The sequence below is a fragment of the Talpa europaea genome, assembly GCF_964194135.1.
Source record: "Talpa europaea genome assembly, chromosome: 7".
NCBI classification, from domain to species: Eukaryota; Metazoa; Chordata; class Mammalia; order Eulipotyphla; family Talpidae; genus Talpa; species Talpa europaea.
In genome coordinates this window covers 35,089,611-35,102,295 of record NC_140074.1, presented here as the reverse complement: position 1 = coordinate 35,102,295, position 12,685 = coordinate 35,089,611, and positions in this window count along the sequence as shown.

Genomic DNA, 12,685 nt, shown 5'->3' with positions numbered 1-12,685 from the left:
AAGAACTAAATGGGGGGCCTCCCTGGTGGCCCTGGGGGTTGAGACACAATCTATGAGGCTGTTGGCAGCCTCTGTAGCACGAGTTCGATCCCCGGCCCGGGAGCAACCCACGTGGCACAGCAGACTCTCCTGAATGGCCCGCTGCTCCCCTCAGCAGTGTTTCAGGCAATCTGCCTCTTCTGCTCCCCACTCTGTCTCTGGTGGATCCTCTCACCCCACCCCACCTCTGGCCTGTACCCCAGCTCTTGTATCCGTAAATAAATAAATCTTTAAAAAAAAAAAAAGAACTAAATGGGGCCTCCCCAGGGGCGCACGGGTTAAAGACAGCTCTATCAAGCTATCACCAGCCACGAGTTCGATCCCCAGCCAGAGAGCGGACCCACCTGCTGCTCCCCTCAGCAGTGTATTTCAGTATGTCCGCCTACTCTGCTCCCCACTCCTGGTGAATCCTCTTACCACTCACCGCTCACCCACTCCCCTGCACCTCTGGCTTACACCCCAGTTCTTGTATGCATAAATAATCTTAAAAAAATAAACCACAGGCTGGAATTATCATTGCCGTCATCATTACTGTTTTGCTGACAGCACAGGAAAGCTGCACACAGCCCCATAGAGTGATCAGTCGTCAAGGAAAGGTGTCTGTGAGTGAAGACAGCTTTTGCATCCCGTTGCCAGCCCTCAGCCATCTACAGTCACGCACAAGGGCCTAGGCCAGTGAGTCCCATAGAAATTTCTGCGATGGTGGCAATGCTGTATGCTGTCTCATACAGTATCCGCCAGCCATGTGCAGCTACTGAGCACTTGAACTGTAACTGTGTGTCTCAAGAATTACATTTCAAATTTTAATGAATTTCATTGTCAATTTAAATGCCACATGAATTTAGAGGCCACCATATTGGGCAAAACCACTGTAGGTCTTTCTTCTGCCAGTATGGGCATGTCTGCTCCCACGTGAGGAGTGATCAATTGACTTTGTGGGTGAGGGACCCAGAAAAGTAGAAAATATGACACTCCCCCTGTTGTGGCCCAGAAAGTGGGATGGCTTTCCGGGACAACACATATAAATTTTAGACACAGAGGTTGGTAGACTAGAATGACCTCTTTGGTTAAAGAGAAAAGATGAAACATCCCAAAGCATGCACAGCAATAGAGGTGCTCTGAGAGGACCGTGTCCATCATTAGTCTTCACCCTGAGGGAGTCTGGGATCCCTCCCTCATGCCAGTTGAAGTCCATACACTAACTATCTAAACATCTTCCCTGAATGGACTCAACAACACTTCCCTTGTTTTATTCCAGCTTTAAGGATATAAGCAGACATATTCACAAGAAATCTTTCTTAAAATGAAGGGGAGACATTAGGTTATCACCTGAAAAACAAACACTTTACTAAAGATTCAAGGTCCAGGAAAGTAGGCTTAGGTTTTGCTGAGCTTCATAGTCCCTTCTCCCAGTGATGCCCTGACCCCCAAATCAGTTCCCAAATGTGGTCCTCTATACCTCAACACTCCCTTCCTTCCTTGCTCTCCTTTGATATGACATCTTTAAATTCATGCTTATGATGGAACAGTATTCTCAGTTTTACTTTGTATGTCTACTCTAGTGTGCTGTGCCTTCCCCCTTGGCCCATCTAGAGCCCTGTTTCACCCTTCTCTGTGCTTCTGTGTGGCCCAAGGTGGTGGTCTCCCATATCTACACCTCCCAGGCTCACTCGGCCTCTGAAGAATTATCAGCAGATGAGAGGAGGAACATTCTGGGCACTTACTCCCCACCCTCTCCCTGTGTGGCAGTAGTTGGAGCAGTGGTGAGTTTCTTCTTGTCTGACCACAATGCTCACAGGTTCCAGTAACACCTTCCCCTCCTGGTGTCCTTTCAAATTTAGGAGTGGTTATAGCCTCTTGCTGTTTCTGTCTCTGAGTACCTCACTACCTCTTGCTGGTTCCCTTAATCCTGGCCAAATGATTATAAATAGATTCTTTATTGAATAGGATTTTTATTAAAGTCACTTCAAATAAGCCCTTTGGGTATGACATCTGTTACCCACTGGGGTCCTAATTAGTACACCTTATCTACTTTAAGAAAAATATAATGCTCATATTCCCCAAATCACCACTGAAAAGATGAGGCATGCTTATCTGAGGATTCGTGCCTCAGCATGAACCCAAAATATCACCCAGACTGAGACGCACAGCTCATGGATTTACAGACCAGGAGGTATGTCCAGATCACATATTGGTAGGGAACCCTTGAGTGCCAATAAATGATTCATCCTTCCTGTCAAAGGCCTCCAACTCTGCTGTCCTTAGGAATAGTTTTCAATGACTCAATCTGTTGAGTGCCCTTCCCCAGCCCCATCCCACACATATTAATGGGTTTTCATGACTACATGATGGAACAGTGTGCATAAAATAAATTGGAATACATGCACCTAGGAACAGAAGTTTGGGTGCCCACTGAGGACATGAAGAAATCATCTTGGCTAGGCTCTTTCTTTACTCTCCTAAGGATTTATTAACCCTGTTTTGTAAACGATGTAACTGGAACCCAGAGAAATTAAGAAAAATGCCCTTAGATAGCAAAACATCTGTCTCTTATGCTGCCACCCCCCCTTCCTATGCCCACAGCAGACATTGTTAATCAATCACATTACTTTTTCCCGTTGGAAAGTCTCATTGCAGTTCTTTAGCAGCCAACACAAATCTGTCAGAGTTGACACTCAAGATCTGTTTGTCATCCTGGCACATGCTCAGACTTTAAAAACTAGAACATGAGACTAGAAATAAGTCTTTACAGTCTCCTAGTACACTGTTCTTTACGAAGGATTTCCCTGAAGACGCAGAAAACCTATGCAGGCTATGTTCATGCTATCCATATTACCTATGAAGTCTTCATAAGTGAACCTCCCTGAGCCTCAGTTTCCACATTATAATATGGAAACCACTGATACCAACCTGGGTTTCAATATGTAAGTACAATGTACCTGCACAATATCTATCAAATAGTAGGTGTTCATTTCATGGTATCTCTTATTATTCATTTCTTTATAAATAATGCCTTTGATGTCCAGCATGCCCTTCTGTGATGTCTATTAGGGCTCATGTTATTGGGCTAGTCACCCAATATTCTAATTCTTCTGGAATATGTGCATGGTAGACTGCATTTCTCTACCATATTCAAGTTATGTGTGACTATGTGGTTCCCTTTGGCTAAATAAATGTAAGCAAAAGAAAAAAGTATTTCCAGAAGAAGCATTTAATTGCTGTTACTCTATTCCAGTCCTACTTTTTCTGTCTTGGTAACTGTGGAAACAGATGTCAAGATGGAGGATCCATCAGCCAAAAGCACTGAGTGTCAATGATCAGGATCAGCCAAACCCCAGGCTGCCCCCAGCTGACCTGTAGTATTCATGAGAAGTACATCTTTATTGGGTAAGGCCACAGATATTTTAGAGATTTTTCTTTCTGCAGCCAAATGGAATCCATCTGAGTGAATACTTCTATTTGTATCAAGGTTCCAGGGAAGCCGAAACTCTCCATCTCACAACAGAAAATAACTTAAAATAATCCTGTGTCTTAAATGTTGACATCTCCAAGACATTTTTGTCACTACATAGTACTGAATAATAATGTTTTTTAACCAGTATCAAATGCCCATTACGTGTCATTGCTCTGAGCACCTTACGTGAGCTAATGTGCACACCTAGCACAGTCCTGGCATGAACATTCAAACTTATGTTCATTTTCATCACCATAATTGTTACATATCATCTTCAGTCCTTGTGACAACCCAATGAGGTAGGGATGATTAATATCGCCACTTGACAGAAGGAAGAAACTAAGGTACAAAGCAGTCAGGCACTATGACCAAGGTTTCAGAGTTAGAAAAGAAAACAGCAAGGATTTGAACTCAGGTATGCCTGAAACCAAGTCCCTGTTCTTTCACTGTTCAACATACATGACTGAATTCTGGGCCACACTTTTCCTGAGTCATCTCTGCTTCCCACCTGTGGGTTAGGTGCCCCAATTCAACTGTCCTCCTTGTTCTCTCACCTGCAACTGCTGTATGCTGTTGATGATTCATTAGGGAGACAAATTGTGCTCCCCTAGGCCAACTTATCTATGAGAATGAAAACTTGGTATTCAGAAAGATGAGGTTTTTAAAATACACGTTTCCAGATTCACTATCAAGAGGGGGATTCTCCCTTCTTTTTCAAATTTCTTCACTATTTTTAGGCTGTCATTTGTCTCTATTTAAGTGGCACAGGGCAGGGGTCAGTGATAAGTTTGCTCTGGCCCGTCCGTTCATTCCTGGACAGCTGCGGAGGCCAAACAGGGAGCGGAGAGAGCCAGAGCCCGAATGCAACAGACCTTCCAGTCACCCTCCACTCGCAGGGCTTCCTCGAGGCCATTTATTTCATTAAAGCACAGGATGCTCATGGGAACTTGAGGGAAGGAGACAATTTCATTTTTCTTACACCTTGGAAATTAAAATTGTTTCTAAAAAAAATAATTTGCTTTGTTCTTTCAGGAAGCTAAGGAGAGGAGAAAAGGGGTCATTGTTAAGAAAATGAGAGGCAGTACAGGGAGGAAGGGGAAGAAAATAGAAAGACAGATTAGGGGAAGAGAGAGAGCAAGCTGGGAAGGGGAGAGACAGAGTAGAGGAGCTACATGACTGGTTCTGTGGCTTTATGAGAGCAGCAATCCATGTGATTTTTCATGGCTTTTAAAGCTTCTCAATTGGTATTTGTATAGTAGGTTTCCTGAGACCACTCTCCCATGTCAGTGTCGGTGCGGAGGCTTCCCCATACCAAAAGTAACGCTTGGCAGGGGACCTGAGAATTCGACTCAGTTTTGACATCATCTACTCAGACAGTGTTCAGTTCCACAGATTAAGGGCTGTTTCCCAAGATCCCGCTCCACTTCAGACACCAGCCGCAAGCCGCAGGCAAGCCCCACACCTGTGCTCCCGATCACAGTTCCTGAAACCCCCTCCTCGGACATCTGGTGCCTGTTGCAAGCCCAGATTATTATCTGTTTCCGACTACCTGGCTATAAATCAGTTTCCCAGGTCACACACCTCAGCTTCGATTAATTTGCTAGAACAGCACACAGAACTCAGGAAATCCATTTACTCACTAGATCACCAATTTATTACAAAGGATACTAAAGGATAAAGATCAACAATTAAATGAAAAGCTCAGGGTAAGAAGGTATGGGGAGAAGTTGTGGCGCTTCCATGCCCTGTATGGGTGTGTCTTTCTCCCCAAAGCTTCACATGTTCATCACCCAACAGCTCTCCAAAACCCCTCCCGTCAGGCGTTTACGGAGCCTCATTACACAAGCACGATGGGTCACGTCATTGGCCACTGGCAATTGAACTCTATCTCCAGCCCCTCCCTCCTCGCCTCAGGTCTGGGGTAAGACTGGGCGCTCCAACCTCTATTCATGTTGGTTTCTCTGGCAACTGGCCCTCCTCACCCCCATTCTTAGATATTTTCCAAAGTTACCTCATTAATACAAGAGATGCCTTTATCACTTTTAATACTTTAACTCCTAGAGGAGCTGTGAATCAGGAATTGTAAATGCAGACCAAATATGAGAAATACATTTTTTTGGTCTTCTGAATGACAAATTATTCCTTATTAATCACCATATCAAAGCACTATATTGTCAACCCATCCATATCTGGGGTATTTTATAGAGTTTCCTCCCCATACCCTCAGCAATGCTGCTAGCAGTGGCTCCCACAATCTAGTTCATAACTGGCTCATCTGTTCATGTTGAAAAAACATGTAGGAGGGAGACTTTTCAGTTTAACTGGCCTAGGTTCAGAATGTCACCCTATCATATTTTTTTTCATTCAACAAATATTCATTGATCACCATATATGTGCCAAGCATTGTTCTGCTACTAACTGGAATAAAAGTCTCAAGGATAAACAAAGAGTTTATTAGATGATCAAACTGAGGAGGCATACTGGGAAGCAGTCCAACACATTTCACTCTGTAAGAACTACTCCAGCATTGTGGAAATGCATTCTTTATTCAATGCTGGGTACCCAACATTTAAATCTTTACTTAGCTCTTGGTGATGAGTAGTAGTTGAAAAGACTGGCTTTACCTGCTAGGGATAGTTTTTGCATAGCTATCTCACAGACTTCAAGTCTAGGCAGATGGCTATGCTCTCTTGTCAGAGCTCGGAGGGTTAGAACATTTAACAGGATGTTCACACTAGGCACTTGGTTACAGTGAAGGAAATTCCCTGCCTTTATAAAGTGCTCATCCCAGGGGAATAAGTAAAAAGCAAAATATATAGTGTCTTAGTCACAAGTAGAATGGAGAAAAATAAACCCTAAGAGGATAAGGAACACAGCAGATGCTTGACTGTTTGTTGTAATGTTGATGAGACAAAAAGAATTCCAGATGACTGACATTGAACAAACTGTCATTCTAGGGCCTGGTTTCATCACATGTCCTTTCTCTTAAAACTGCAGCTTCCAAGAACCTACTGAGGATATTAAGTGAGGACTTACTATAAAAATAATGGAGTGACACTTTAAAATAAGATGTGCAGAGTAAGCCTCACTATGACAAATGATACTAGTGTAAATTCTTAAAAGGAAGGTGACCCCCTCAGTCTAGTAATTACAGGAGAATGAACAGGTTGTATGCCCCAGTGTGAGAGAATAATTTTTGAAGTCCACACATCAGAGTGAACTGGAAAAATAGGAAGTGATAAGTAAGAAGTAGAACATTTGAAATTGACTTTACGGAATGGCTACAATCCCCTTAATGCTAAATCTAGAGCAAGACCGTGGGAGAGTAGGATAGAAGACAAAGTCATGAAGGAACTGAGAGTCAAGGGCATTGGAAGTTCTATCTAAGTAAAGTCATGTAGAATTGGAAAGAGTGGCGTTAGAGAGGGTGACAGTGAGCCAGGTCCTAGCTTCATGGGATTAGAGGGGAGCATTAGAAGATCAGTAGATGACTGTGATAAAAAGGGGGAGGGTCTTGCTTGCAATTCAAACTTGTTTGGAGAAATCAGGGAGGAGGGAAGCAGAATGCTTTGGAAGCAGCAATGAGGAGCAAGGACACCTATGTACTTCAGGCCTAGTAGATCAAAGCTGTTAGATAAAGGGCCATCACCAGAGGACTCTCAGGGAACAGGGTCTTCAGGGGAGAACCCAGGATCAGTGAAGTTCATTGAAATTTCACTGGGGAACACAACTGGTATTTAGTGTGCAGATGAGCCAAGGATGCTTAATGCCCAACAAGGACTAGAACAGTCCCACAAAATGTGATTTGTTCTATGCTATAGTGTCCCCACTGTAAAGCACAAACACACTGAAAGCAATCACCACTCTAAAGGTTAAGAGTACGCAGATGATTGAGCCTAGCTCCAGAGACCTCACTGCAAGGGTTGGAGAATTTGGGGAAGGTAAGAGTTGGGGTTAGAAAAGGGGGCATCATACTGAAATTCTGGGAACTGAGCAATGGCGTAGGAGTTAAAGGTTTTTTATGGTGACTCTCATAAACATGGGTGCAGACACTGTGAGATGGTTCTGTTGGTAATGCCATGAATATGTAAAGTCTTGGATTTACATTATCCTCCTACTAAAGGGAGTGTGAAGTTAGGACAAGAGAGGATCTAATCTGGAACACACATAGCTTGGAATTCCCTCTTGGCCCTGGAGTCTGGAAGAAGTAAGGCCCTACATAGGCTTTCCAAGCTTTTCTTGATTCTCACCATAACTAAGCTGTGAGTCCTTGGGCAGGTTACTTAACCTTGCTGAGCCAATTTCATAATGCATAATGAAAGGTTTAAAATTAGACAATGTCCAGAAAGCAGCCAAAGACAGAACCCATCCAACATGAGACAAATGCTCCCTGCTATCAGGCCCCAGCCTCTATCAGTTTACACACATGTGAGTTTAAACTCTGCCTCTCTTAACTGTGTGACCTGGGTCTAGTTATTTCACTTCTCTGAGCCTCAGTCTCTTGTATGTGAGGTTGAGAGAATAATCCCAGTTATGTGGGGATCGTGCATGGAATAATTAAAAGAATGATGGAACGAACCATCAAGTTTTGACTTCTGCTCCTTGCTGGAAGATTCCAAAGCATAAGAAAATACTTTTCTCTTCCCTACCCCTAGTAATTTCTAAAGTAAACCATTGGCCTCTGTGTACCGACTCCCTCATCCCTGGGACAATTAGGAACTTCTTTGATAAGATTTCAGAGCTACCACTCAGGCTTCTGCCTGGGAGGCAGGAGCACATCAAGGATTATGGTAGGATGTGCTGAGCTAGAAGACAACACAGAGGAGAATTTCGAATTGACACAGGACTACAAGTAGCCAATACCAGGACAAGAGAGGTGAATTCCATGAGATGTGGGGAGAAGGGACTTAGGTTCTGAAAGGAAAAAGCAGAGGCCTGGATGGCATCCTCACATACAGCCCTGATGTGTGAGAGGCTAGTGGGACACAGAATTCACAGTCTTCACTTCTTTCTCCAGCCCCACCATGCTGGCAACCATTTCTGCAGCCTGGAAGACAAGGGCACCATGTGGTGCGTAAAGCAAGCATGTTGCATTTCCCCCCATCTTGTTCTTGGCTCAGAGTGTAGCAGTCCACCTGCCTGAAGCTCAAATAGTTCTGGAGTCAAGGTCATCTTCCACACAGGTGTCCTTTGAGGTTGCTTCCCCCTTTCAGCATGGGGTGGTGGCAGGTGCTTATGGTGCAACTGCCTTGCCAAACACTGTGGGGGGCTGAGATAAAGTCACCTTGCGCCTGATGTGTTCTGCTTCAGTATCTCTCAACCCAGCCTTCCAATTTCAAGCTCTTACTTTCATTCCTTTCTTGGTAACTTAAGGTCAATCATCCGGTTAAGACTCACTGAGGATTTGTTCCCCCCACCCCCTGTAAAATGGGAGTCATTCTATGATATAGGATTTTTGTGACCCAAATCGATCATAGAAACACTTAACATGGCATTTAGTAGACTGGACGTGAATGCGGGGTGGTGGTGGCAGCAGAATTAGTAACATTAATAATGATAGGAGCACCACTAAGATCCAGATGAGTAGCTGGCTGGCTCAGATGCAAGCAGTCCCTACGAAGAAAGCACATCGGCTCAACAGCCCTGACGACATGGTTCTACTCCCAGCTTTGCCGGACACTGACCTAGCAAAGTTGGGTGAGCTCCCAGTTCTCGGCCCTTGTGTTGTATCTGTCAAATGGGAGAGGTTCTACGCACCTGCAGGTAGAAGAGCCCTCAGAGAATATCTGGCCCAACCCTTTCTCCTCTATACCCTGTTTTTACAGAGAGAGAAACTGAATCCAAGGCTATAAAGCTGCCTACCTAATGCACGCAATGAATGCTGCTCACAAATCCACATACTTAGTTTCTTGTTTGGTTTACTGGTGTTAATTGGGAGGGTTGTGAAGGGAAGAGGCAAAGGATCTGGAAACATGACATTCTCTTCCCTTGGACTCTTAATATGTTGGAGAAACAAGGTAACACCACATAAACAACAACAAAAATTTTCCAGAATTGAAAGTATGAGAAGTTCTCTGAATATGAAAAATATTTGCATAGACAAGCTGAGGCAGCCACTTTCCAAGAAGTCGTCCCTGACCCCACCCCTTGGTATCTGCATCCTTGTGCAGTCTCCTCCCACGTTGTGCCAGTGCTGATCTCAGTGATAAAGAATAAGGCAAAAGTGATGGCATGCCTGAGGATTAGGCAATAAAAGACTGTAGCTTCTGCCTTGGACTCTCCCTCTAATCCCTGGCACTTGAAGAAGTTGGCTGCCATGCCAGAAGGGCATTCAGGAAGCCAGTAAAGAGGACCATGTATGAGGGGTCCAGCCAATAGGCAGCGAGGAACTAAGTCCCACTAACAACCCCAGCCCGGGAGTGAGCTTGGAGTCAGCTCCATCACCCCACTCGTTGCAGGCCCCGTGACAGCTTGATAGCCTCCTCATGAAAGATCACCCCAGTAAAATCGTGCCTGGATTCCCACCCGATAGAAACTGAAATAATACGTACATGTCATTTTATAGTTTCGAGCTGATAAATTCTAGGTACTTTGTTATGTAGCAGCAGATTGCTAATACATAGCCACAGATCATCATAATTCTTCAGAGTACCTATTGAGTGCCAGCCCTGTGCTCCCCAAAGAATAGGCAACAAAGATTCAAAATAGAAACTGCAGCTAGGAATTACCACTACGTTGCATTCCGGCTGCCCATTGGGCCTGCTGGTAGCAGGCAGTGGTATACACTGCTGGGGAGGTGGCAGAGGCTTCAAGAGAGCTTATCAGAGGAAAGTCTTAGTTTTTTCTAAAAGTGAGATCACAAGGCTCTTGAGTACCTAGATAGTTGTGTGTGAGAGAAATGTATATATAATGTGAATGTCAAGATGAAGTGTAGGGCAGCAACACAGGGCCATCTTACTTGGCCCCTAAAAGTGTTGTAGAGCAACCCCAATACAAAACGGGGTGCATCATTTCCCCCTAACAAAAGGAGGCAAATTCTAATAAGGGCCCCAAAGACAGGTGGGAATGAAACACTCACTCTGTAGTAGGTGCTTTAACTGCTCCATGGAAATGTCTGGCAGCTTCTGTGAGCTAGGGTTCAGTCCTATCTACATGCTACATAGGGCAACATTAAGTTAGTCACCTGCCTATCCACAAAATGAGAATAAAGTCAACTATTCACTCAAAGGCATGTGGTAAATATCAGACAAGAAAATGCTCTGCCAACTATAAAACAATGACCAAATGTTCACTATGATAAGGAAAATACAGTGAGATCTTGAATAAAGTTTCCAGAACTGGGCCTGGTTCCCAGTATAAGGCTGACAAATGGTAGGTTTTGTCCTTTTTGATAAGTTCACCTCCAGTTAAAAGAGAAAGAAGCAAGTAAAGTGATGGCAGCAGGTGTGTTCTGACTTCTGGCCTGTGCCCAGTTGTCACTTTCATGCCAGGAAGCTTTGCCAATGCCCTGAAATGCCCCCCACCTCCATCACTCCCCCTCAGCAGGACTCACCCAGTGGGAACTGGCAGCCTCCCTGCACCTCTGCTGAGAACTGGCAGGATTGGGATCACAGAGCAGGGGGCAACAGGTTGGTCAGGAGGGTTTGACAACTTCCTCTCTCTAGGATATCAGGAGGCTGAGACTGCCTGAAGGCATGGATGGAGTGATAAGGAACAGGAAGACTGAAAGGGCAGGAGAAGAAACACAAAGGTTTCTTTATCCCTCTGCCTTGGGACTGAGTGCTGATTTCAATCTCCAACTCTAAAATTAATGGGGCAATAATACACATCTGCAAAGAGGTGTAGTTCTCTTGTGAGAACTGGAGTGGAGCTCTGTAATAGGGTGAATTGTGTACCCGCAAAAGATGTTGAAAACCTTACCCCTAGGATCTGTGAATGTGAAAATGGGTCTTTGTAGATGATCCAGTTAAAATGAGATTATCAGGGGGCCTCCCTGGTGGCGCAAGGGCTTGAGGCGTCAGCACTATGAAGCAATTCACAGCCACTGCAGCATGAGTTCAATCCCTGGCAACAGAGCTAACCCTAATGGCGCAGCAGACCTCTCCTGACTCATCTGCTGCTCCCCTCAGCAGTGTATTTCAGACAATCTGCCTGTTCCCCTCCCCCCTCTGTCTCTGGTGAATCCTCTCACCCACTCCCTGCACCTCTGGCCTGTACCCCAGTTCTTGTATGCATAAATAAATAAACCTTTAAATACAATAAGATTGTCAGGGTGGACCCTAATCCAATATGGCTGTGCCTATGTTAAAAAAGGGAGCTTTGAACAGAGGCAGATACACAAGGGGAGAAGAGATTGAGGTGATGCTTCTATAAACCAAGAAACATCAACTATTGTCAGCAAAGCATCAGAAGGGAGAGTCATGAAGTTTCTCCCACACATTCTTCAGAAGGAACTGTTGTAGAGCAACTCTGATACAAAATGGGGTGTTTTACTGTGGGTCTTTATCCGTGCGCTTAAAAGGACTTATCAATGTTCTGCTGCAGGCACACGTGAAAGGTTAATAAAAGGTTTATTTATAAGGGAAGGGGAAATGAGGAAATGTATAGCTCAGGGAGAAAAGTGGGAGACAACGTTTTAAATGAGTCTTAACCAATCCGCTGATCAGGAATCTTAAAATGGCACTCTGAGAGCTGGCCTCCAGCCAGGGGCTATGTAGCCAGGAGGCGAGTGATAGCAAGCCAGCCCAAGGCCAATGTGTTTGGTTTTTATATCCAACCTGGCTGCTTAACTCCACCCTCAGGTTTCAGTTATCCTTCCTTTAGTGGTGATGGGATTTGTCTTTCCTAATGTCCTGATGGCTTTAGTCTGGAGTGGGGGTGGAGTCTACAAAGCCTGTATGGGATTAGCTCAGGACATCTTTTTCCCCTAACAGAACTAACCCTCTGATATCATGATCTCAGGCTTCTAATCTCCAGAACAGAGAGAAAATAAACTTCTCTTATTTAAGCCACACAGTCTGTGGTATTTATTAGCATAGCACTAGCCAACTAATGCAAGGTCACTGGATGTCATCAGCACAAAACCACTGGGTCAGACAAACCTAACTTGAATCTCTGCACTAACTAGCAACATGACCTTGAATGATTACTTGCTTTACTGAATCTTTATTTGTAAAATGGGAAATCTGGGCC